The following is a 27,733-nucleotide window of genomic DNA, read 5'->3' on the forward strand; positions in this document are numbered from 1 at the left end:
CTTCTGCTATCAACCTTGCCTCCCACAGTTTGGGGTTTTGTAGCTAGGCAAAGATGATGCCTTGCATACTTTTTCTAAGCACCCTCCAAAATGAGTCTCTGCCCTCTGAAGGGAACTCTCAGGTGGAAATGAGAGGCTGAGGCTGGGCTGCCTGTCTGCAGTCCCTGCTGAACGCTCTGGGACTTGCCCCAGGGGTGTGTGCATGGGGCCACAGGTTCTGCTTTCACCTCATACGTCAGCCATGCTCTGAGCAGGGGTGCTGATGGGCAAGGGGGTATTCCCCAGCTGGGTGTAGACATGCTAGGGGTGCTCTTTGGCTTCAGAGCTAAAAAACAGCTCCCTGGCAGAGAGGGAATGAAGGGGGTCATCTGGAGAAGCACCTGGGTTTACTTTTCCAATATATTCAGGGGTTTGCTTATGTTCAGGGTTTTGGGCTCATTCTCTTTCAGGTGTTTGCTTTGCCTTGGGATTCAGGCCACTATGGAAGTGTAAAGTTTAAAGGTTCCAGTTCCTATCTGAGGTTTTTCAAACCAAAAGGTTAAATGGTTTATTTGTCCCTTTTATCTTTCCAAAGTCCTGCAATATATTTTCACTAAGGTGTCATACTTTATGATAGGGAGAATACATGTGGTTTTGGGAATGCAACATTTGTGGTGGGTTCTGCTGCTCCCTGAAAAAGAATTTATATTTTACTGACAGTAGGAAGCAGTTGTTCATGCTTTCTGGCTTTTTCTTCCTGTCAGAAAGGGCATGCTCCTACAGAAATAAGTGAGAGTTTTCCCATTGAAAATTAGAAGGATGAGAAGAGCAATGCAAAGCTGCCACACTAGGAGTCCTAAGTGATGTTGATCCTTTTGATGTAAAGCATCTCACCTTGTCCTTGTGAAGATCCTACTCCATAAAATCCCTGTCGATGAGAGTGGTGAGTTCTGGATGCAGAATGATTACATAAAGCACATTTCTTCTCTGTGGCTAAGCCTTTCAAATTGTTGGCCCAGAGAGATTATCATCAGAAATTCTGTAGGACAGAGGGTATAAAAGAGGAAAAGGCCACAAATAGCTGATGACTGTTTGCATCGTGTAGACACTTAATGGCATGAAGTAGGCTTCACAGAAGCAAAAAACATCAGGAGCATTGAAGGTTTGTCTGAAAGTGGGCATGGCACTCTGACATTCCAGAGATTTAGTGCCTGTGACTTAACATCCTTAGCTCACCCGAGTCTAAAGTATAGAATTACAGCTTTCTAATACAACATGGAAGATCAGCTTTCAGGATTTAAAAAAAATATAAAATTTATCTTTTTTTTTTCCTTGCTAGTATTCCAGTAATGTGTGTATGTTTAATAAAAATTTTACCTCTGCTAGAGGAAAAAATAGAACTTGTAAAAGTTCATTTGTGAAGTCACTAGACTGGCAGAGGGCTAATAAGATAAATTCAGAGGCTAATACTTCAGTTTGCCCAGAAATCTTGGTCTTTAAATCCAAAGCTTCAAGCAAAGTTTTGCTCTATGTTGTATATAAGGATAAGTACAGGAGACCTGATAGGACAGTCTGTGCAAGATGTGTCAGCTGGAGCTTTGCTGTATTCATCTTCAGCACCAAGCAACTCCAATTCCTCTTTGGTCAAACAAACTTTTTATTCATCGAGGTACAGTTGTTTGCCAGAGCTATTTGTAGTCATGTGTCAGAGGGGGTACAATTAATACATTGTAAAAGTTTTGGGTTTTTTTTAATGGTGTATGCTGTGAAGATTTAATAGAGCCCTGCTGGCAGTGCTCTGAGAACCAGTGCAGGGTAAGGATTTGCCAGATCATAGAGGAGCACTTGAAATTCTTCAACCAGCAAGAAGGAAAAAGTGTGTGAGAGAGCCCGTGGGAACTGTATTTTGGTTCAGCAGCGTCCGCTAACATTGTCAAACTGCCTGTCTCAAACTGTTAAGGCTGATAAATTGCCAGTAATTATCATTTAGAAAATTAGCGGCTGCCAAAACCATCACACACATCGCATGTGTTGGTTGGACTGGTTTGAAATTACTTTGCTTAAAAAGAAAAAAAAAAAAAGAAAGAAAAATTCCTGAGCCTGCATCTGCTCCAAGAATAGCGTGGAGTTTTGACATGTGACAGTTGGTGCTGGCAGAAGTTATTTTTGTTGGTCGATGGGGGATACTTTCTTGGAGTGCGTCACCACTGCTATTTACCGGCCGGGTAACAGGACAATTGAGACCTCTGAATATTTGCAGCAAATCTAAATAAAAAAGTGAAGTATGTGGGATCTCCTTTCCCTTCCGTTCTCTCTCCTTCCTTGCCTATGACACTGGACAGAGAATAAAAAATACCGGTTGCCAGAAGGAAAACTTTCTTATTTTGAAGTTGATTTCCAGCCACTGCAAAGAAACTGAATCATCGTGGAAGGGCTGGACAGGGCAGAGCAAAAGCTTAAAGGCAGCTTTGGCTGCACACCACCATCACTTCATGTCCTCACAGTCCTCCCAAACAGCCCATATGTAAAAAACATGGCTTGAGGCAGAGCAAATTTCATTAATTTCCTCCCAAAGGAAGCTGAGGCCACCACGACGAAGATCTAGGGATGATATGAACACAACTTTATCACCCAGATCTTCCTGTGAAGGGTGGTGATGACCATGATGAGGGTGGTGAAATGACTATGTAGAAGCTTGCACAGTGTTTTCATGCAGAGGTTTGTGATTTAGTCAGTCATCAATAAACAAGTTGATGCAAAGTCTCTGAATCAGTGATCTGTAAGTCTGAAGGACTCAGAGTTGTCAGCACAAGAAAATATCACTTACATTTAGGCTAACATTTTAGTAGGTGTACCTTTCTACTTCTGTTGAGTGCAAGGATGTAAAAACTTTGTGTGCACTCTGCTTTTCCCTCCAGGCTGTGGTTCAAGACAGGACTTCTGGGGTGACACAGCCAACTTCTGAAGTTCCTGCTCTCCTGTGTTGCTCACTCATCACTGTTCCATCATTTAAACCAAAATATTTTGGGGTGATAGATAGTAAACCCCCCGTGTCTCAAAGATTCAGTGATCAGTGCAATGTAACCAACGGGAAAATCACGTGAATTGAGGTAAATGGAGAAATGCATCAGAACAGCCTCTGCTCCTAAGGGATAGGGACAGCTCAGGGTTTATCTTCATCAGCACTTCTGATTTGTTTTGGAGGTACACCTTTTCAATAAGTGATGTTGTGTATCAGCTTAATCAAACTCTTTGTGAAATGCAGAAGTAGAATTTTCTCTTTTCAAACAAAATTTCTGGTACTGTGCAGCAAGTACTCAGGGAGTACCAAATGGGAATGGAAATGAAAGGAAAACATATTGCATTTCGTTATTTCATCTGTGTGAACACTTCACTGTGTCTAATGCTGTTAATCTAAAATTATAAACAAACTTAGCCTGATATAATCTAATTTTCATTATAGACACCAAATGCTATTATGTTCAGCAACAAATTGGCTTAAGATAATTCTGTCTTTACAAAATAAGATTGTAATCAACAGATTTATAGTTTAATAAAGTCTCATGATATATGTATACCCTATAGCTTTTAGAGCTTTATTTTCAGTTCAGAGTTCCCATTAGTCTAATTTAAGATTATTGGTACAATAATTTAAGATATGCCTTTTTATAAACCAACTAAGAGTGTCAGCATGAGATACTGAAAGGAACCAGTGTGAGGGAACCATCTATGAGATGTTTTATTGTGGAGTTGTTGATGGATGAGACTTAGTGAGAAAAATACAGTGAGAGTCTGTGTTCTCTCAAAAGTTTGCAAAGGGCAGGGGATACTGAGGATATCTGGGGTCCCAGCTGGGAAAAGTGAGGTTATTTTAGTCTGAAATAATGCTTTTTGCCAAAATATAAAAACTTTTTGTAGGTTAAAAGACATTTTTTCATTATTTTCTCTTTTCTATGTCAGTCTAAACTGTAATCTCTGAACACCAGGGTCTAGTTTATTGGCCAGATAGCACTGACCTTGAGATATAAAAGCTTAACAACAGAAACCTTACTGATAGGGATATAGAAATCAATTGCATCTTATTTATGTAAGTACTTAAAAGAAATTAGGGATTTGTATGTGTGTGCATGTTTTAGTTTCTGATTTATTCATCTATTGCTTTTGTACTTTGAAACAGCAAATCTGCTCCGTTTTGCTTTTTTTTTTCCAAAAAGGTTTTGGGTTTTTTTTTAATAGAATCATAGAATGGTTGGAAGGGACCTTAAAGATCATTTATTTCCAACCACTCTGTCAAGGGCAAGGACACCTTCCACAAGACCCCATTGCTCAGAGCCACATCCAACTTGGCCTTCAACACTTCCTGAGATGTGGCACCCACAGCTTCTCTGGGCAACCTGTCCCAGTGTGTCACCACCTCTGAGTAAAGAATTTCTTCCTTATCTCTCATTTAAACCTACTCTCAGTTTAAAGCCATTCCCCCTTGTCCTGTCATTACATTCCTTTCTAGAAAGTCCCTCTCCAGCTCTCTTGCAGCCCCCTTTTTGGTACTGGGAGGTGAATAAGGTCTCCCTGGAGCCTTCTCTTCTCCAAGCTGAACAGCCCCAGCTCCCTCAGCCTATGTACCTAAGAGAGGTGCTCCAACCCTCTGATCATCTTCATGGCCTCCTCTGGACTCACTGCAGAAGGTCTGGGGCCCCAGAGCTGGATGCAGCATTCCAGGTGGGGTCTCACAAGAGCAGAGGGGCAGAATCTCCTGCCTGGCCATGATTTGGATGCAGCCCAGGGCAGAGTTGGCTCTCTGGGCTCTGAGCACACGTTGCTGGGTCATGTTTAGCTTCTCATCCACCAACATCCCCAGGTCCTTCTCCTCAGGGCTGCTCTCAATCAGTTTTCTATCAGGCCTGTATTTGTGTTTGAGACTGCCCTGACTCTGATTGCACTTGGCCTTGTAGAATGTCATGAGGTTTGCACAGTCCCACCTCTCAAACCTCCTAAGGTCCCTCTGGATGACACTCCTTCCCTCCAGCATGTCGACTGTACCACAACCTGGTGCCAGCAAACTTGCTGAGGGTGCAGTCTTGTGCCTGCAGTTTTCTCAGCTTCTTGTCTGAGCAAACTGGCAGAAATAATTAATTAAGCTTGCATAGTAAGCAGACTGTGGATCTGGGTCATTTGTAACAAATAGGTGAGACTTCATGTAATGATTTTGCCAATGTGATGAGGTTTGTGAAACTCACAGGAATGTGAGTTTCTAGCTGGCTGGCTGTGTGTCATCAGAATTAAGGCATACCTTCATTTCAGAAAGTGTAAGAAATGTGAGGATATGTACATGTTGCTCAGATTTGGGATGTTCCGAAGGGCTGGCTGGGGAGAGACCCGGTTCTTTCTCTCTTGGTTTGTCCCTGTGCTCTTTCAAGGAGCTGTAATCTTCCTTAGGTATACTTGGATTAACGTTGCCTAAGAGCCTGCAATTAAACATTCAGGTCTTGAGGAACCTGGAAAGAGCAGTCCTGCTTGATCCTGTGTGTCCATGAGCAAGGAAGGCACAGCTCAGAGCTGTGAGCAATAGCCATGGCACAGGCAGCTCTGTCACTGCCACCACAGGGCTGAGGGGGCTGGGGAAGGGTGCTGGGACTGCTCTGGGCTCAGGCCATCAGTCCCTTTTGTGCCACAGCACAGGAAGACCTTATCTCCAGTATAACTGGAGCCAGCAGGGTGTATGTCAGAGAGTAGCTTCCCTTTCCCCATGCCCCCCTTCACCCATGCTTTTAGAGTATAGAGAGGGTTTCTCTGGCTAAAAAGCTGCGTTTCACGAGGACAGGAACCAAGAGACAGTTCATTTCTATGGCGAGATGCTATAAATAGCTTGCTCTGTTAACATAAATTCTTTCTGTGAATCCTACAATCAGGGTTTTATTCCAAGCCTACAAAATGCTTTGTATACCCTTGTTACTTTGTGCATGCTGGTGCTGGTGCTTTCCCCCACAAAATGAGAGGTAAGCCTGACACTTGCAGGGCAATGCTGCCAGTTCTGTTGATGGAGTAAAGGAGCCAGTCTTCCTAAACAGGCCTGTTACAGTGTTAATTTTGTACATCACTAATACCAAAAGGACCAATGGACATTTTTAAGGCAAGTAGGGCAGGACTTGCTGAAGTCCACACACATCAGCTTTTATTTATTCACCCAGGCTGCAATGTTTTCTACTCCTCTGCTCTCTACTAATGCTTACAGTGAGTCTGGGTCAGAAGCTGTAGCTACTGTAAGCCTTGAAAGCTTTGCAGGGCTTTTAGGAAGCTTGTAATTGCTCCATTGTGAATCCTAGAGTGAGAAAGAACTTGCCTAGGAGGAGAATGTCTTCTCTTACTGCTCATGCAGTGAAAACTCTATGGACATAAATGGTCCCAGCTGTATGATATGCATCTGTCACTCTATACCTTCTTATTTTCTTCCTTTTACATAGTCCTGGTACTGGAAGCCCTCTCCTTGGGAGATGAATTTCAGTTTCCATTTAAATCCATTTCTGCATTTGGCTATCTGATGCTCAGTCCACATCCCTTCCCCCTCTTTACATGAAATGGAATCCAGTGAGCTGTTGAAATTTTCAGAGAGCTGAAAGATGTGACCCAGAGGTGTCTGTCCGGAAAAGGGAAATGCTTTGGTGCTCAGGCAGTTGATAAAACACACGTGTTTATGAGGAACCATTGCTCTCTCTTACTTTTTGTCCTCTTCTTTTAAATGCATCCATCTGGTTGTGGAGAGTGCTGTTTTCACTCCCCATACATGTGTATGGCAAGGTGAAATGCAGATCCCTTTCTTGATACCCTTCCATGCATGAGGTGTTTCAAAGTACTTTTCGCTCTCTCTTTGTGAAGGTGGGCTGGAAGTGCAGTAAGCATGTGTAGCATGGGGAGAGGAAGCAGACCAAGTGCACTGGTTGTTGTCCAAGGTGAAAACTGCAATGTGTGGTGAGCAGGGCATCTTGACATGCCAGGTAGCATTCCTGCACAGACTGTCCAGCTGCAGTGCCAATGGCTTTGTGGGACTGTTGTGGTCCCAAATTCTATGGACAATTTGTCATTTGATGTAAAAGTATATGTGAGGAAAAGGAACCGGATGTTTTTATCATGTACAGTTTAGATTTAAAATATGACTATTGATTAGCTGCTGATGATGGTGTTTACTGTTGAAATCTTCACAACTGGCCCTTGCAGCAGCTCCCAGACTGTGCAAATGGTTTTTTGGAGGGGAAATTAATTAACTGGCTTGCATATTCCAAAGAAAGAGGAAAAAAAAGGTCTCGTCTCTTTGTTGCTCTCAGGCGTGCATCCTACTTTTTTCCATAGGATTGTTATGGATATGTACTTCCAAGGATTGTACTGTCAGCCTGTACCATTCATGCATTTTGTGGAGTTCATAATCGAATGCGTTCAGGGCTGAAAGTGGCACACGGTCTGCTCTGAATGCTCCTTCTCAGATGTCTCCTGCTGCTGGTAACCCACATTCTGCAGCTGGAGGCTGCGCTCCAGGCATGAATGGGGCGTCTTGTGCTTCAGCCAGGCGGAGTGAACTTGATTCTAGGTCAAAATCAAATGTGACATTTCCTAAATGTGTGAGTCCAAGCTAGTTACAGCACTAAAAAGCAGAGCCTGTGAGTACTTTCTGTGTGTTATTTCTCAGTGATTTGCAGTCTATTTTACTCAAGATGGGAGGGACATTGAATGTGGGTTTATTATTCTGGTTTTACCTGCAAAACTGAGAGTAGGAAGAAAATAAACCAGTGTCACCTCATCGCATAGGGGGGCAAAAGACTTACCCTTACAGTACCAAAAAGCCACTTCTGTTGTTCCAGGGTGAGGGTATCCTGTTTACAAACAGTGGCCTAGATATTACCTGCCAGCACAGCTCCTTAAATCTGCAGCCTGCTTCTCCCTGCTGCACTGTTCTTCCCCACGGTCCTCACAGGCACAGCGAGAGCAGGCAGTGACCCAGATGCGCTGCTCTGAAAGTGCCATTTGTTTCCAGCACTCAGCATGCTGGCAGATTTGACACATGGCTACACACACATCCATCACTAGACCAAAATACGCTTCTCCCGTGCTGTAAGGGGTGTTGTATCAGATAAGCCACTGCTGACAGAGCCAGTAGCTGTTCACACATCCTCTGAGGTGTGTGGCAGTGTGGGTGCATGGGACACCTGCCCTCCGAATGTGGAAGGATTTGTTGAGCTGCATGATGCAGTTCTGGTGCTAATTTTCTTTTTGACTGCTTAAACTTTCCAGGGGGTTAGCAGGCAAGAATTTTGCTACTACATGCTCTGTTACCAATGCTCCAAATAAAGAAAAAGGAGAAAGGTTTTTTTCCACTTCTGTTTTTTATCAGGGAGTACAGGGCTGTGTTCTTTCTCTTCTCCTATTCTGACTACAGCTTTATCTCTGATTCCTTTGCATACAGAGCTATGACATGTATGTATGCAAATATGTGTTTATACAAATATGTATTTACACACACAGACACACACACAGATATATATATAAAATCACCAGTCATAGATACATAGGTATATAAGGTTGTTGAGACTGGAACATAAAACTAGTTTTCTCTTCCCTTAACCAAGCTATAACCTCAATCAGTCCTTTTACACTTCTTTGTGGATACCAAGCCATCAAGTCTCATTCAGCATGACTAAACAGATATCCATTGATACCTCTCTTCCTTCCTCCACCTGCAGCTCTCCACATTATCTCACACTGCTGTTGCCATGGACAACATCAGTGTCCCTCAGCCAGGCCAAAAGCTGTCCATCTCCTAGTTCCCTGTGTCTTTGCTCTGAGATCAGCAGATTCTTCTTGCATACAGTGTCTTTATAAATGCCCTGTGCTATCCACCCCACACAGCTGAAATTCACATCTAAGTACTCATTTGTTGTCTTGAATTACTGCAATATCATTTTCTCTGGCGCCTTCAGATTGTAATTCCATCTGTCCAGAATGTCTTCACTAAAGAAATTTGTCCCATTTCCTCATTTTTTAGCAGTGTAACCTTCCCTACACATTCCTCTACTAATTTCATCATTCAGCACAAGATGCCTATCTTTATCACCAAAGACCCTCCCTTCCTCTCTATTCCCATCTGTCAGCCAGCTCCAAGAGGGCATCTTTCTCCTCCAGCCTCCTGTGATGCCTGTCTCCTCCAGTGCACAAGCTGCTTTCTGACATGTCACTACAGATTTTCTGCTGACCTAACCCTCCTGGTTAATATCAGCAGGACTACTTTCTTCTTGTCCTTTAGGTCTCTCCTTTAAAATGTTCTCTTTTTGTCTGGGATGCAGGCAATGCAGAGCAGCTCACCACCCATCTTCAGCTTTCAGAGTGCAGCACTTGCACAAATAGTAAGCACTCATTGTAATTTTAGACCTTATTGAGATTAAGGCCTTAACCAGCATCTCCTGTCACTGCAGGCTTTTAAAAATAGGCTCAACATGCACGGTAATAGCAGCATGGTTGTAACCATGGCAATGCAAGGAAGGCAGGGTTTGCAGGCAGGGATTTTACCAGACCAACTGGCGTGTCTGAGGGCTGGACCAGGGCGACACAGGGGAGAGGCTTCAGGCTCAGCAAGGAACTGTGAGCCTCAAAACACATCTTTTTTCCCCCAGCCAGGTCAGGTGGCCTAATAAAAATAATAACATAAGTGTAGTTGTTCTGCCTTGAGCAGGAAAGCCACCTGGATGGTCATTCAAGGTCCCTTTTGCTCCTGTAGCTCTGCTTTAACAGGCAGAGCTGACTTCTCCTTGTCCATGTGCCGTGTGTTCTGATCTTCTGCTGACACGAACAGAAGGCCTCTGAACATCAAGAAACCAGAATATCCTCATTAAGGATCTTCTTGGAGGATAGGAGAGTAATGTATCGCTCTTTGAGCTGAGGCTGGCTTTGTGGAGCAATAAAGCATGAATATTAAACAGGAAATCAATGACACTTCTGAAACATGTCTGAGACAGAAATCCAGATGCTGTATGGGGATATAGGCCCTTAAGCCTTATGTCTATGCTACTCCTTTTTTTTTTTTTAAAGCTGCATCTGCATAGTTGGTGGTGTAAGATGGGGACATAGCAAGAGAAAAACCAGATCTTTTACCCTATTTTCATGAGGAAGTGGGGGTTAGGCTGTAACTCAGTGTGTTTGTACACCAGTCCTTCTCTTTCTAAGTTTGCAGGCTGTCTCCAGCCAGGGACGGGCCTTCAGGGGCAGCATTTGACTTCCCTGCCCTTTCTCCAGGGCATTCGCTGCTGCAGGGACATGGGCTGGGCGTGGTGGCAGCAGGAGCAGGGTGCTGCAGACCCCCCTGGAGCAGCTGAGCAGTGGCTGCAGCAGGGCTTGTGCAGTAAATGTGACTGGGCAGCAGGCATCTGGGGCTGTGGGAGAGCCAGGAGCACCGGGATGCAGTGTGGGAAGGACTCTCATTGCAAAGTTACCATCACACGTCCGGATGAGCTGGAAATTCAGTTTCTTTAGTTCCACTGATCAGGCGTTCACTTAATCTTGAAAAAAAAAAAAGACAAAAAAAAAATAGGGAGGTTGTACTGAATAGTGATGACATTTTAAATCCTTAGAATATTTCAGCAAAATAAATGCTTTTGTGTGGCTTCTGCGCTGCAAAGAGGTTTATAATAATGTAGCACAATCCTGGAATTACATGACCCTTGTGTTTTTCTGGTTCACACTGGGACACTTGCTTTCTGAGGGAAAACCTGTTGTCTTTAAGGGCAGTGTGAAAGAATAAAGACTTGATCTAGAGCTTGAGGCTGAAGCATTACATCAGTGTAAAATCTTTTCATTCATAATTCTAGTGTGCTGTCCTGAGAATTTAATTTCCTGTTTGCACTATGGGAGAGTCTTTTCTGGAAGCCACTAAAGAGCAGGGGTAGTTGTTTAAGATGTTTTTTGTAGGTAAATTGTCAAAATACAGTAAATTTTGTGGTTGGTCCTTTTATTTATGTATGCATTTATTCATGTTATTTCCTGAATATAGAACCCAGCAACATAAAGTTTCATTATTAAAGTAAGTAAATAAATAATCAGTGAAGTAGCATGAGGGGCAGCCCTCTTTTTTTTTTTTTTTTTCACTCATCCCCATCCTCAGCCCATTGGTGATTTTTTCCTAGGTTTTGCAATGCTTCTCAGATTTCAAGGTTATATTCCCTTCCGTTTTGTCTTATGTGACAATGAAAGACCTTATTTATTTTCTTTACTTGTCTCACTATTTAAAAAAATAAACCAGAAAGTCAAGTTTTTTGTTCTTCTATTTCCAGTACTCTTGTTTATTTTGAAACTTCCAGAAAGAGATAAGAACAGCTTAAGAAAAACGCTCTCCAGAGTAATCCCTTAAAGAGCAGCAAACAAACACTGCAGATTGGTCCTAAAGGCTGTGCTTCCTTTCTGGGGAGGGAGAGAGGTGGGGAGAGAGGATGTTTTCTTTTTAGCTGTGCTCTAATCATCCGATCTGGGATTTGATAAGCTCCACAAGTCTGAAACCGCTGCCTCCTCCCGTCTTCCCCCTTCCTGCCTCTCAGAAGATTAAAGTGAACATGGCAAAAAGGAAACAGTTTATTTTCAGCTTGTTGTAGTTAATAATTAGTTTACAGTGCAGCATTCTCATTGTTTGTATTCTAATCGTGTTGCTATATTCTTTTCTTACACTGTTTACTTTTCACATCACGGGCCTTCTTTGATACAGAAATAGGTTTACAAATAGCCTATTCTTGCAGAATTTCACCCTCTTTTCAACATTTTTATATTGCACATCAGGAAGTGTGACACATGTAGGTGGGGTATCTTCTGCAAAGGCTCACCTTGCCTGCCCCCCCCCCCCCCCCCCCCCCCATGCTTTCTTTTCACTCTGGGACAATTTGGAATTACAGCAGTTGTGAAACCACAATAGGAAGTGATCAAGCCATTAAAGTATTACATGTACAAGATATAAGTATCATTTGGCTCATTTAAAATTAGCTAAATCCATGTATTGACTGAACTACAAGAAGTCCTCAGTAAACACCCCCAATTTGTCCTAAGAGATACTTGTGCTGAATTCTTTTAACCTTTAAAGCCTTGAAGTAAATTTGCCAGGACTTTGAGTCTGTGTGTTCCCATGTGTGTATTTTTAATGATTTCTTCTATAATGGGAATGACTGACATTATGGGTACTGTAATATTGCAACAGTAGCATATATATTCTATATATATTCTCTGTGTATGTGTTTATTGTATGTCATGGAAAAAATGTCCTTAATTAAAACCATGCACACTGATCAAAGCACAAAAATATTTATTGTATAACTAAGATTCTCTCTTAAGGGGAAGGGGAAATTTTTTTATAACAATTGCTTATAAAAGCAAATTTTTGTATAAAAAAAACTGCTTTGCACTGTAATTGCACTTCTAAATGGCCTTTACTGCTTCTGCAGAAGGCTTGTAAATACACTGTTTAGCCAGTTTCTGCTAAAGGTCCTTCTGGGTCAATCCTGTATCTTTATAAGGAAGGCATTTTCTTCTTTGAAACAAACTGGAAATCAATTATTAAAGCAAAAGCTTCTGAAACTTTGAATTATGCATGGGGTTTTTTTCCCCTGCTGTATTTTTTAACTTTCATAGTGATGTGAGTATTTGTTTCTGGCCATAGAAGTGTTTCACTGATGCCACTGGGATACTGGGCAGGTAAGGAGGAGCAGGCTGGGGGTCTGGGAGAGTGATGCAGCACTGGCTGTAGCCACCATGTCCCCACATCACTGTCTGCCTGTGCCTTCCCTCAGCCCCAGAGATGCCCAGCAACATTTCTAGGAGCCACCTCAGAGGGATAGAGAGTTCAGTCTATTTTTAGGACTATGGCCTCCATTCATTCATTTTTTAAAAAATTGTTTGGGGCTTAGTACTTCTCGTCTTTCTGCAAAGTGAAATGCAAGTGCTCTTCCCGTAATTAATGAAGTATTTTTTCCTACTATTTTGAGAACTGAACTGTGCTTCTGCAATCACATGCCCCTCATATGTGACACTCTCAGTCTGAGTGCCTACTCGGTATTGAGCTTGCTAATAGCTTCCCCTATGGATTGCTCAGCCCCCGTGGCTGCCCACGGCCTCCTGACCCAGGGACGGGAGTTCCAGGGGGAGGCTGAGCTGTGCACAGCATGTGCTGCCTTTCAGCTCACACACAGCTGCACACTTGCCTCTCTCCCCAGCAGTGTGGATGACCAGGGGTGCCACAGGCTTTGGGTTCTTCTCAGAACACTCTCAAAGGGCAGGATTTAAGAATGGGCCTCAAGTGCCATCGCCATCACCTTTCTGTCACCAGTGGCTTCACTGTGCCATTCTCCACTTGCTCACCCTAACCTCTGACTGTCCCACTGAAGGTTTCTTAAAGCTGTTGGCATCTTTTGATTCTTTGCATCTGCCTCTGCTGGGTGTGTGTACACGTCCACCCTCGCTGCCTCTACTGGCGCTTTCCAGGCAGGAGTTGCTGGTTGGATGGTGCCGTGTTTCCAGATCCTAGCTTTATGCTTTCAGCTCTGCCATTACAAAGCCAAGCTGATGCATGGAAAAGGAGTTGTGGATGAAGATTTTATTTAGTTTATCCAGTTTGAAAGTAGAGAAAGGGGAAAGGTACTGATATCACTGATACTGAGCTAGCAGTATTGAGAGGCTTGAACTGCCTGGGTGAGTGGCATAGCCCAGGGTGAAGGAGAGCAAGCAGCTTTGGCAGGGCTGGGAGCCACAGAGCATGGGCAACAGCTGACAGCAGCACGTCTGCTAAAGGTGAGTCAATACAGCAGCTCAGCTTTTGATCTTTAACACAGTTTGTGGGTTTCTTTCTCTTCATAGCTCCATTTAATTAAATCAGAAAAAGCTTGAGCAAAGGCTCTGTGTTTTCCTGGTGTTTTCCTCCCATGTTTCCTGTTTCTTAAGACTTGTTGCCACTGCAGTGGTGACTTTGCATCTGAGTTCCTTCTGCTCCAAATGGAAAGGGCAGACGTGTTTTTAGACAGGAACAAGTTTAATGGTGCAGACAAACATTCTTGTTTTGAAACTACTAAACTACTTTTGGACTCCTTTAACAGACGAACCTAGTGATCCTTATTTACATCCTGCATGTGTGGAAGCTTTCCAGTAACTGTTTTAGAAACCCAGTGACTTTGACATGAAAAAATGTGGAGTGCCTCTCCCATAGCCCTGTCCTCTTTCCAAGTTTTGGCACTGTTGCATGGGAGGACAAACCACTAGAATAGTATTGTCTTAGTATAAGTTTTCTAATAGTGTTGGTGGTTTTTTTTCCTTTGCTGTTGTCCAGGGGTGTGTCTGGACTTGTTGCAACAGCAGATTTTGTTGGGAGCTTTCTCTTTCTGCCCTCAGCTCTCTCTCCCCAAGCCCGTTGATGACAAGGCTTTTTCATATCATGTGCCAGCTATCTGGGACCTCACTTAGAAAAGGGATGGTTTCAGGCTAACAGGGAGGCTTTTGTCTCTGTGTAAGAACAAGCCTATAAGCTTCCCTTAAACTTTAAATGTTTTATTGTTGGAAAGCTTTCAGATGTTCACAGGATAAGGGCTCTTTATATGTAATCTGGCATTGCACAGTAAAGGATTACTTTATGTAAGTTAAGATGTGCAGTTCCTTTATAAACTGGCTGTGTGAATTCAGCATGTAGGATATTGTTTTTCTCCTTCTGTTCAATGTTGCTTCTAGAAGGAGTTTCTTGGGTTTGGTCAGTTGGAGGTTTTTTTGGTTAGTTGGTTTTTGGTTTTAGTAAGGTTACAAATCTTAGGTGATGGGAAGAGGTGGAAAATGCTGCATGCACTCTATTAAAAACTGAACATGTGTGCTTCCATAGATTTGTTCAAACAGCCAGTGTCAGCAGAGTCCTGGGTGACAGAATCCTCAACCAGTCTGTAAAGAGTAACTTGAGATTGCTAGAGCAGAGTCCTAGTAACCTACTACTGAAAAGAACTTTCTGGACCAATTCATGGCCCCAAATCTGTGTGGTATGATGTAGTGTAACATAAGCATGACTGACATTGAAACAGATAAAAAAAAGCAGGCTATTGCTCTGAAGAGACTAACCAACACTTTCTTTTCAAAATGGATCCAGCTTATTTACTGGTTACACATCCTGATCCAGACATGTTCCTTTGTAAACTGTTCAGCATGAAAAACTTAATCTTCCTAGTTTTTGCCAAGTAAAATAGCAGCCCAAGCAGCAGGAATGCCTGCTTCTACTTGAGGTTTGAAAAAACAGCAGCAGAAGCATGTTGCTAATAGAAAACTGACAGATGTTCATAATTATGTAGATTTTCTTCTGTGTTTGAGTGCCATAAACTCAATTGCATCTACTGGCATTTGAAAAGTATGTAAGACCACTTATGACTTCAACCAGCCACTTCCTCCAGCTGGGTGAAACTCATATGAACTGCAACATGTACCAGACCAGCACCCTCTGTGTGGCTGTTTTTATGGTTTCAGTCATGTTATTATCTGTTTTCAATGGTGAGTAAATTGTCAATGAACAGTTTTTGCTTCAATGAACAATCAGGAGTTTTGTGGGTTCCCATCTAGGATTATTCACAATGCATTTGATTCAAAGACCCTTGAAGTTGGTGAGTGCTGATGGATTTGGGAGTGCAGGGTTGAGAAAAAAGCATTTACCATGTCTGCTTTCAGTGATTTCTCTTTTGTCAGTAGTAATAAACTTAATTCTGATTCCAGTATGAACTGACAAAAACACATCTGAAAGTTGATGGGGAAAAATAGAGGTTGTCTCATGAAGCAGACAATGTCATGAAACCAAACACGCAAATGATGTCTAGTTATGCTGCTTGCCACATTGTTTCACAAAATACTTCTTTACAAAAAGAAAGTGACTTTTCCACAAGGCTACATAACTACACTGCTGATATATATGTAACACTAGAAGGGGGATATGGGTTTTTGGTAAAAGGTGGCAGTTTGTGGAAGCTCGTGCTGCCTGCAGGAAAAGGCTGGTCCTGGCAGATAATAACTCTCATCCCCCAAAAGTGTTTTGCTTTTCTTTAATGTTTCAAATCATGTCACTCTGAGATTCAGCACAACTTTTTGTATCCATTGGTGTGCTAAGGATTTTCTGTGTCTTACCATGTAGGAGGAGATGTTTGGACAGCTTTCATTTGGACACTGGTTGGACAAACCATTTGTTTCCTCTTCTATTTGTTATACTAATTGTAAAAGAAGCCTATATTGGTGTGCCTTGAGGCCTGTATTAATTTATTTTTCATCTCCTCTGCTGTACTGTCCAAAGTGAGCAGAGCTTTTCTAAAAAGTGCTCATCAAAATTTGGAGACATGTATCATGATCCAAAGCCTTCAAGAAAAAGGGATATTTCCCCTAAATTCTTGGGTAGAATGAAAATCATTAAGACTGAAATTGAGTTCTGTATGGGCCCCTAGATTGAACACAAATAAAGAGTGAATAATCTTTGGTTTACTCTGCATGCTATGTCCTGCCCTCATCCTCAATTATGCAGCAAAATACTTCCCTTCCCTTCTCCCTCCCTATTCCATCTCCAAGCCTCTCTTCTCCTTTGTAGCCTAAGAGATGGAGCACATTTTTCATCATCTAAAATCAAGCAAAAGGCTTCCCCAAACTTTCTATCTGCCATCCCTACAGTTCTGAAGATCTTGCAAGGCTAGTGATGTGGCAAATTGTGTGGCTGCCTCAGATTTAACGAGACACCCCTTTCCCTAGCCCTCTTGCTAGTTTTGGTCATACATGGTCTCAGTGAAAGGCTTGGGCTAGACTCCCTTGGCGTGTATTAAAGCAGCAGCATGCTGTAACGTGGGAATGTTACAAGTGGAGCTGTACTCTTGGTCCATCCTTTCCATCTTTTCCTCCCTTTTACCCTAGAGTCACCACAGGCCTCTTTCTTTTTTATTTCTTCTTGTGTTATTCTATTCTATTCTATTCTATTCTGTCACTCACAAACTTGTCTGAAGAATTTCCCCAGTTTGGTTTAATCCTGGTTGCTGCACAGGCATTTGTGCTGGGGTGAGAGAGGAAGGGAGCGCTGCCAGGGCTGCATCCAGAAGCTCCACACCAGTGCTGGGGGGAGTTCAGCCCCTTTTGGCAGTGGCGCCAGCCCTTGTCTTTCAAGTATTCCTGGGACGAGCAGCATGAAGTACAGAGTTCCCTTATTTGTCACTCCTCTAAGGAAATTTTTAAATCAGTCTCATGGTGTAGAAGAAAATAATGAGCTAATCCAGAGTTGAGGTGCCATTGGATTGTTTTGGACCTGGCTCATTTCTTAAGCTTCTAACTTTTCTGCATGCAGATTTTATCCAATTAGTTCGGAGGCAGAAGTAGAGTTTCTTGACTTGATGTTTTCTTTCCAGGCCAAATGCCTGGAAGCTAGGGAGGGAAATAGATGGTGCTGGAATAATAACCACCTTCCCTGAGTTTGAGCAAAGCAGTTAAGACCCACGTTTTTTTCAGTGTTTTCATAAACTCTGCCAAGCTGTACAAAAGGCAATGTGAGAGGAGGGGGTGTTCATTTTTTTTCCTTTATTCCTTGGTATACCCACTCTTTTTCTCAATTGCTAAACAAGGAAAGCAAGCAGAGACGATGCTTACATTTTTACTTTTCTGTTAGAAAATGTCTGTCTCTAAAATCTCTCACAACATCCTCCTCTGATTTGTAATGATGCTTTTTTTCTTTTCTCCCCACCCTGATCCCTCCACTCAAATGAAGTCTGAGCTTTATAATATCAAATGCCTGCTTGCTAATCAGGACTTAGAGCCATGTGATTCAGTTTCCATGTTTTAGAGGAATATTTATTTGGTTATTCCTTAATAGAAATTCTAATTTCGTAACTGCTTTTTATGTAATGATGACCAGTAAAAATAACTTGATTTAAGAAGCCATTCCTCTTTTGTTTCCTGTTTATGCCTACAGCGTCTTTCAGGAGAGGTGCTGGCACAAGAGTTGCTGTTTCTGCAGCTGAGGCAGGTTTTCATGATCAGTAGTGCAGGGCTCCAAGTCATCCGTGTATAGCTGTGAAGTTACTCATCCAGCAGTAATTTCACAGATACCTCTCTGGTGAAAAGTTCAGCCACGTACTTGGGGGAGAATGGCACTCAGAAGCAGTTCAAATTTAGTCTGGCTTCACTGGTATGGCTTCACCTGGGCACTGAAAGTGATGTTCTTCTCCATTTGCTGCACAGTTACCCCTCCCAACCCTGAGCACCAGCAGAATCCTTGCCTCCTCCCTCTTCTAGGAGTTTACAAACTAAACGTTTTAACATCATTGTTAGTCTGTGCTCCATGAGTTATTCTTTCAAAGATTTTGCCTTAAGGGAAAATGAAGCTTAGCTGTCATTTGAAATTTACTCAGGGTCGGCAAAATGATGGCATTTGTCACTTTTGCTCTCCATCTTCTTCAAACGGGCCCTAGTGTGTGTCAAGCTGGATATTGTGTTGGCTTCCTTTTACTCCCTCTTTGTTCTCCTAGAGAATGCCAAGTAATTAATACAGTCTAAAAATGAAGTGTGGCACAACCCCTTTTTTCCCTTTTCAAACAAGGAGGCTGTCATGAACCTATATGCATCCAATTCCAAAACCAGTTTGTTAAAACAAAATGACTTAGAGATACTGGGTTGACCAATTTTTTTAGGGTTGGATCTAAAATAATTGGCACACTTGCTGTGTGCTGCTGTGTGTTTCTTGTTGTTGACCGTGTCTCCCTGAAGTCTGAATAGCCATCATGTCAGTGACAGTGATGTGTCTGAGCAGTCTGAGGGAGTCCTGCAATTATTTTAATATTTTGCATAATACCAGTGGAATTCAATAATTAGTTGTGAAGGTTCAGATCTAATTACCTCCTTCCCTAAACCAGGAAAAATGGTGGAAGTTGGTGATGAATGTTAGGAGAGAGAGAAGAAAGTGTCACATAATTTGTGGTGTTCCAGTCACTTATTATTTTTCTTCTTTTCTTCTCTTTATTTTACAGGGCATGTTTTCAAGCCATTTGTGAGGAAATGTGGTGAATGTAAACTTGCTCTCTTCGGGGGGGAAATTGTGGTAAGTGGTGCTGTCTTGATCAATTTTGGTTTTCAACAAGAATTTCAGAAAGGTTGTTTTAGCTTTCTTCAGTTTTAATTTTTTTTTATTATTTTTTTTTAGCTCTGGAAAATGAACAGGTATAGTTGATTATATGTGTTCTTTCTCTGGTACAAAGACTCGCAGTATGAGAAGCATTGACAGAGAACAGCACGCTGGGCCTCAGGGCAAGGAATGTGTTTTCATTTGCTCCAGTGGCATCTGCTTATTGTGTTTGTAGCTGTTCCATTCTGCTGAAGAGTGGTTGAGCTAAAACCTGGAGTAGAAGAAATAAAAAGGCCTAATTAAAAAACAAGGGGTACAATAAAGCATGCTAGCTGTATGAAAGACCAGGAGAAAGGTAATGCAGAGGGAGTATGTATTTCCCAAAGTGATGGGGGTGTCCAATCCCTCTACAGTCTTTCCATCTGTTCCCAGAATGTCTGACTGACACCCTTGCCATGTGGAACTGGGATGGTTTGCTTATGTCTGAGAGATAAGGAGATAGTTAATGTGTGCTGTACCAGTTTTCCTATTCCTCCTTTCCATACCAGATGACAAGCTTTGCTGCTTGTCTGACTGTATTGTATGCAACACTTCCAGAGGCATCAGCCTCCGACAGACTTCTCTCAGTGCTCTGGAAATATTACACATCATGTGTCTGTGCTGCTGAGCTGCACCACTCTAAAGTAGGAGGAGAGAGAGAAGAGCAGGAGGTAATTAGTGGCATGTCCCAACTAGAGGGAAGTGATTCAGAGAAAGCCCTTCAAACCTGCAAAAAATAAAGGCTGCAGATCTGGAGCAGTTAGTGGGCTCATCTTGCTTTCCCTCTAGGAGACCATCAATATACACAGTTCTGGATAGTACCAATCAATCACCCTTGGGAAAAGAAACATGTCAGCAGAAGACTGTGTCCCTGCTTTCCCTTGGCCAAGCAGGGTGTTGGGCTGGTGCTTTTTCTCCAGGCAGAATGTGCAGATTGCAGACGAAAACTGGCTTATTCTCCACTGGCATAAGACTTAAGAGTCAGATAGCCTGCGGGGTAGAAAACTGAAAATTAAAGACCGGCTCTGTGAGAGCACTCATTATTTTCTACCATTTTAAAACCCCTAGATGTTGTTACATCATATAGAAAGATCTGGATTAGCTAGCAGATGTTTAAATGTAGATCACTTACCCTTCTGCAGAACATTTACTCTAAGAGACAGAAACAGAGGATAGAGAAGCCCAGAAATTCACTAAGAAGCTGGCCAAACACATGAAAAGTCCTGCCCAAATGTACCTGGGTAAACCCTACTGCAGCTCATTCTTTTAAATTATTTTCTATCCTCTAATCAGCTTTTCTGACAATTGTGCATGTTATAAGTTTGCATCTATATCCCTATGAGAAATACAAACAACAATTTTTTTTAACTAGAATTTGGTTGTAGGGTCACAGATGAGCCAGGGATCAGAGCATTAGTTCATGAGACTTCCACAAAACTTTGTGACTTTACTACAAAAGAGGGTAGGATCTATATCTAGTTTTCTTTTTGATGGTAGTACTGATACTTGATCCTAAAAGTTGTACAGTGTTCTTCCTTACAAATTGGCTGAAATTTGTGTGAGGTATGACAAAGTTCACAGGTGAAAGAGGAGAACTATTTGGAAATAGTGATGCTATGGAACACCAAGGGAAAAAAAGTTTATCAGCAGACCTGGTAGTTGGATGGTTCTGTTCTAATTTCCATTCAAAGATGCTTATTAAGGTCAGCCTGGTCTCCATGGCTGGCCTTAATAAGAGAGCACAGTTCAGGAGTAGCAAGGGGAAAGTGACAGAAGCATGCTTCTTAAAATCATGGAATAATCCTGGTTGGAAAAAACTGCTAACGAATCTGCCAAGAAGCTTGTACAAACTGTTGTCTTGTCCAAACTCCCATTTGAAACAGCTCCTATTAGGTCAGGTTGCTCAGGGCCTTGATTTTCAAAATTCAGCTGGCTGGAAACTTTACAGCCCTTCTAAGCATCTGTTATGTCTGACCATCCTCAGAGTGGAAAAGGTGCTTTCTTCTTGCTTCTTGCTGTTGTTTGCTGTCTGTCAGTGCAAACTCTGCATCTTCTCTGCCTGTGAGAGGGAGCTCTTGAAGGAGATCTCAAAATCAGGAAAGTTGCTTCACATGGCTCCATGTAAATTGCTGTCATGCAGATGCAGTAAACTTGCTAGTAGGGACAAAAACCAAATGACAATCTGCTTCACAGAGGTTCTACTTGGGCAATGTTTCTCAACCTATAGTTGATGTCCAGACTCAAAGAGCATGGCTGCTTGACTTGGTTGAATTTTGAAATGTGGAAAAGGATTAGCTGACAAACTGAAAACTGCCAGCTTTCCTCACTTGCTTATAGTGATGTAAATCAATGAAAAGAAGCACTTCTCACTGCTGGATTGTAAACATCCAGGAATTTTTTCAAGCCAGTCTGGAGCAGGGTTTGTGCTCCAGGATTTTGCTCTAAAATTTGTTTTCCTGCAGCCATTAAGATACATAAACTGAGTTCAAATTTTCTTTGTTTTCAAAGCTGTTCTTTTCAAGCTTCCCACTTCAAACTGTTTGCAACATCTTATTTTGAGGTAGAATAATCAGGGACCTTGATTTTCTCATATGTGAGGATCTCTGAAATATCTCTGACCCTACTGTATGTTTGCCTATGGCATTACAAATTCCCAGGGAGTTTAAAAATAATTGCAGAAAATGTAATGACAAGGAAACAGTTTTGCCCAGCCTCTGTCCCTAACCTACTGAATCCAAGAAGTACTGGACATCAAGAGGACGTTTTGAATTTATCTTGACATAGCTCAGAGGCTCAGCAGTTATTTGTTCATCTTGTATCAAAGTCCTAGAAAAGGTCATGCAGCCTCTAGATCAAAAACTCATAATGGATTTAAGAGCTGATTAGAGATGTATACTTGAATGCTAGGAGGGGAATCTTGGCTGAATTTAAAACTCCCTCAGCTAAGCTGATGACAGTGTGAGAAGACCCTTCATTTGATGGGATTTCTGTGAAGCAGCCTCGTGGATGCCAGAGCAGATATTTGTGTGGCACTGTAGGTTGACCATGGCATGTCACAAACAGCCACCCTTCCACATCACAAGGAGTCACAAGAAGCCTGACTGATGTAGGACAGAAAACCTTGGGGTGATCTCTGTTGTATTTTTTCCCACAGTCACACTGCTCTTTGCCAGTCCACACTACCCCTGAAACTCTTGTCTTTCATAACATTTTTTGTATTTCTAAGCATGACTTACACTGTACAATTTGGGGTTCTGTCCCTGTCCCTGGTTACAGCCATCAAGATCAGGGGAGGATAAAGCTGTGAATTGAGGGAGTGCTGTACCATAAACCTGACCTGCATCTCTCTACACCAGGTGTGCAAGTGAGCATTCATTCATTTCCTATAGATTTCCTCTTCCCAGAAAAGCTGTGAATGCTTCAAACACAGGCTTTGATGTTGAATGTGTATCTCAGGGCCTGGGAGTCCATGGCTCTTTTCCCTCTGAATTTAGACAGGGATACCTTCCCAAACGGAGGGCTTTTTGATGTTTCAGCTGAAATCTGAGAAGCTTTGCTTCTATTTGCACTCTTCTCCATAGACTAGAAGCAACTGCACATCTTAACCAATGGATTCAGTTATTATATCAGTAGCTCAGATACATCAAGGAAAATTTGGATTTCTGCTAATACATTCATCTGCTATTTTGAGTTTTCTTTGCCCCTATTAGAAGAGTTAGGTTTTTCTTCTCTCTTTACTAAAAAAAAAAAAAGAAATATCATGTAATGGCTGCTTTGATTTTAAGAAATTATATAAAACCAGCATCTTTATACATAGTAAATTTGTTTGCCTTTAGAAAGACTGTGATGCCCTATGCATTCCTGGATGTCCAATTCATATGGTACAATTATTTATATCTCTGATGTCTATCAAAAATGCTCTTGAACTTCTCTTGGTAATTCTTCACACCTGTCAGGTTTCTGACAGAAAGTGTTATAGAGCAACTATGTATTATCTGTGCTCTCACTACAAAAATAAGCTGCTGGGGCTTTATTACCTGTATTCTACCATACCCACAAGAGGATTTGCTTGAGTCATTAGCTGTTCTCTGTAATTAGGGATGACGTGGTGCATTTTGGTCCAGCTTTTAGTTTTCTGAAGTCATTCATTTGGGCACTGGTGTGCCTCAGTAGTGTTCTTCTGTTGCTTATCTTCATTATCCCTTCCTATGGGCTGAATATTATCTTTCTCCTTAGGAAGGAAAGTGTGGGAAATGCTTGACCATTTTGATGTATTTGAGGCTTACCAAGATTTGCTATGCCATGCTTGTAGTTCCTTCAATTTTAGTCTGTTTCTCTTCTTCCAGTCAAATCCATTCAGAAGATGTGAATGCTGATGCTGCTGGGTGTAGTAAAAGTTAAATCTGGTCCATAAGATTTCTGAGGAATGTGGTTTGCCCCCTGTCCAGAACTGCATGTGTCCAGTCCCAACCAGATTGGATTTAGTCTGCTCTCTGTGAAGCATTGTTATACTTGTGTTCACTTTATTAAATCAGATAACCCTACACAGCGAGGTTACGTTCCAGTCTCCTGCAGAAGAGATGTTTGTGTCTCAGACTCTGTAATTTTCCTACATTTCACTGGTAATTCATTTAATATAGCTTTTTGTCCCATCTTCCCTCCCATCCCCCCCACAAAGTTTAAGGTGATCCAATTGTTGGAATTACTCAGCAAAAGAGAGTTGATCTGTGGGCCTTCTATGTGGATGTCTGTCCTGCTGTAGCCACTGGAGAAGAAATAGGGAAGGATGGGTAAAACAGCGAGCACTTAACATAAGAGAGCTGTATTTCCTAGCTCTCTTGGCTGGCTCAATGGCAAAGATGTTTGCAGTGGGTCATGATGTTACAGCAGCTTGTGTATCCATGATATGGTTTAGCAAGTGCTTAATTTCTTGTGATTTTTTTTTTAATCTAGATAATAAGCCTTCCAGTTGCTCTGTTAAAAGAAAAACATTACATTTTGAAAATTCAGATGTTGCATTAGGAGGTGTTACATCAGTGTTGCTCTCTTCTGTATGTGCCTTGGTGCAGTTGATACAAAAGCTCTTGTTCCATTACTCGGGCATGTTTCACACCTTATGTTCCCTTCCTCCCATGCAGAGAACTGGATGCAAACACCTATACAGGGCCATGCCACCCTTCAGGAGCTCAGAATTAGCTATGGAGCAGCCTTGCAGCTCTGTCTCACGGCCAGCTCTGATCACTCACAGCAAAACTGCAGGCAGGTGCCACCCAACTGGTCGTGGGATCCTGGAGCATTGTAGGTGGGATCTCCAGGGAAATTAGTTGCTAGGAAGCATCACCTCCTTAGTGAGCTCATGCAAATTAAGGTTTATTTTTTTCAGAGGTTAGTAATTTAGTCATGTTTGGGAGTTTTTTGCAGAGATCAAAACACAAAGATTTTGCCTTGACACTTTGCAAGTTTATGGTCCAAATCACAAAACCTCTCGAGCTGTTCAAGGAGAGACCAGAAGCTTTTCACATGAATAAATCACTCCAGTTTCCCATGCCTTGCTTCAGAATTAGCTTGAAAAATTTTGGCTGACGTCATGCCAAAAATCCAAAACAGCAACAAAGCAAGGGGAAAAAAAAGCCTCCCAGCAGACACCCAGCACGGAAAATATTGCCAAACTTGGGTCTGTTTGTGCCAAGTTTATAATCAGGCAGCAACAGGGTCTTGGTAGGTAATGCTCTCAACCCACAGCTAATGAGCTCTGCAGTGTAGGGAGTGAGGAACACTGTAGAGAGAGCCTGCATAATGCTGTGTGCAAGACACAGATCATATCTGGGAATAAAAAGAAAGGAGAACATGATCTCTGGGCATCAGATAAGGCCATTTCTGTGGATATTACTCTTACTAAAGGAATAAGTGTTGTAATGGCAAATAGAACTATAGGTAGATCTAAGGCATGTGGGCAGATGTAGATTTTCCTGACCTAAGTGTGCTGTATTTTGCAGTCCCATCCACAGCACTGCTTTTCTTCTATATTTCTTTTATGAAATACAGGAGGAGGGAGATGGTTAAAGTAATTTTCTCAACATTATTTCTGCCTCATCAATACTTCATGGATTTAATAGATTTTACAGTCATTTGGGAGACTATTTTATCAGCCAGGTTCAGTGGAGGTTGCTGAAACTAAGTGGAGGACAGAATGCATGTGTGTGAGATACAGGATGCTGTGGTATCAGGATTTAATTATTATGGGATTTGCTTAGGAGATTTCTCTGTGCTATTTGTGGAGCTTTATGTTGGGCACTAAATACATTGCATATAGGCAAGTGATCTCTTCAATAAGAGTTTGGCATGGATCTCCAGGTACAAGTGTGTTTCCACCTCATAGCATAAGCACACTGCTCTAGTTCTTCATCTCTCATTACATCTGCCTCTCATTTAAATGCTCATCTGACACAAATGTAATGGAACTGCATATAAAGGATCATGAAGAGGAGGAGAGATCTCATTGCAGATTACCAAAGCTGAATATTTTTGGACATTGAGTTATTTATATTATCATTCTGCTAAGCTCAAAGATAAAAGAAAGCCTTGGATGCAATCCAGAAAAATCAAGAACAGAAAGTAGTGTAAAGATGATGCATTAATGCGTGTCTTGAGAATGCCTGCAGTGCTGTATCACAATACCCATGCCAAAATAAAAATTAAGGTGGGTGGATCCTGAAGGCCAGTGCTCAGTGATGGGGGAGATTACTGCTTGAGGTGTCACACTCCATTAGCTGAGGTGGAAAACTCTGTTAGGGAGTGTGCCACATCATTCTGCCCTGCTAGCAATGGGCAACAACATTCCTGTGCTCCAAGGGATCCTCTGCAGCCTCTACTGGTCTGGAATAGTCAGCTTTTCCCAAGACATATTATCAGGCAACTCACTGGTGGTGATTTTTAGAAAATATCCAGTGAGCTTAAATTCATGACAAGTTTGTGTTCGTGTTAGCTCTGACAACCTCAGAGGTTTATACAACCTTCTCATAAGTAGCATTTTGTCCTGGTGACCTTTATACCTGTTCAGCACCCACCTATAGGAGTCTACCTAATATAGCAAGTCCTATTGCTGCTATTGTTTTTAAGAAGAAAAAATAATAAAAGATTCAACTGTGTAAATGTCATTCCTGCCCAGCCTGCTTAGTATTACAAGACAGGGAGAAGTCTGCTTTGAGATTTTCCCTCTGGCAAAAGCTTGAAAAGCCTTGAATATTGTGTGCATCCTTGATCGTGTCCTGCAGTGGTAGTAGTGAAAAATACAAAATCTACTGTCTCATTCTGCTAGGGTTTTGAATGCTGTGCTGAGTGCTGAGTACTAGTCTTCCTAATCCTACAAGGGGGTGTTGAATCCTGTAACAACCTTCCAGGAATGCTGTGACATAGCTGCCATGATGGAAATGTGGTAGGATGGCTTGCATGACTGGAGTGCTGCAATGGATGGCTACAAGCTCTTCAGAAGGGACAGGAAAGGAGAGGAGGCTTTGTGAATTAGGGAGCTTTCAGACTGTGTAGGGTTGAGGACACTGACAGTAAGGTGTGGAACGCTTGTGGGGCAGCTGAAGGAGCTGGGGTTGTTCAGCCTTGAGAACAGGAGGCTCAGAGAGAACCTTGTCACTCTCTGAAACCACCTGAAAGGAGGCTGTAGCCAGGTGGGGATCAGCCTCTTCTTCCAGGCAAGCAGCCATGGGATGAGAGGACACAGCCTTAAGCTGCACCAAGGGAGCTTTAGGTTGGACATTAGGAAGAATTTCTTCACAGAAAGGGTGACTGAGCATTGGAATGGGCTGGAGTCACAGTCTCTGGTGGTGTGTAAGGACACACACAGCACACTTAGTGCCATAGTCTAGTTGACCATGATGGTTCTTGGTCATAGGTTGGACTCAACAATCTCAGAGGTCTTTTTCAACCTAATTGATTTCCAGCCTATGTGATTCTGTGATTCTATGATTTCAGACAGCATTGACTTACTGACATAAGTTTTGTGCTGTTACTTAATTGAACTGCATTTCTTACCTTCTATTTTGTTTTATGCAAAATCATGATAACTAAAGGTAGTGACTTTGCAGGCAGAAGGATAAAAATAGCACAAGACATTTTAGATTCTTTGTGAAATTATTAGTTAAAAATAGACATAGGTGTTAAATAGGATCTGAAATGTTAACTGCTTTGATCCCTGGTTAACAGACTTTCCCATTCATGCAGTTAAGATGCTACATAGAAAGAAGACTCTATGTGAACAAAACTTCAATTGTAGGCTATGGAAACAGGGGTTTGGGTCTTCTGTCCTGTTTTGCTGCACATCAAAAGTTAAAAGTTTCTCTTTTTCTTCAGTGGAAACTTACACCAAATTGAAGTACAGTATGCTTTAAGCTAGTGATTTCATCAGTCACCAGCATCTGTTACTGAGATGCTGAGTGTGGTTAGCTGTAATTGGACAGAATCATCAGTCTGGGGAAGTCCTCATTTTCCATTATATTTGTTGCTTGTGCGTGACACTTAAGAGTTTTTGTCCATTTTTCCTCCTCTTCTAATTCCTCAATATTAGGGAATTAATGTCTCTCTGCATGC

At 42.0% G+C, this 27,733-nt stretch overlaps 1 protein-coding gene across 4 annotated transcripts in view; it reads left to right on the forward strand.

The window, feature by feature from the left end:
• FYN (FYN proto-oncogene, Src family tyrosine kinase) overlaps positions 1-27,733 on the forward strand; it is a 139,101-nt gene that overhangs the window by 42,281 nt on the left and 69,087 nt on the right. For all 4 annotated transcript variants that reach the window (XM_071438367.1, XM_071438359.1, XM_071438352.1 and 1 more), the window contains exon 2: positions 18,999-19,069. The gene's annotated coding sequence lies outside the window, so the exon portion shown is untranslated. The remainder of the gene's footprint in view (positions 1-18,998; positions 19,070-27,733) is intronic.

The sequence above is a fragment of the Agelaius tricolor genome, unplaced genomic scaffold, assembly GCF_023055355.1.
Source record: "Agelaius tricolor isolate 1412-34295 unplaced genomic scaffold, bAgeTri1.0.p SCAF_1, whole genome shotgun sequence".
Classification (NCBI taxonomy): domain Eukaryota; kingdom Metazoa; phylum Chordata; class Aves; order Passeriformes; family Icteridae; genus Agelaius; species Agelaius tricolor.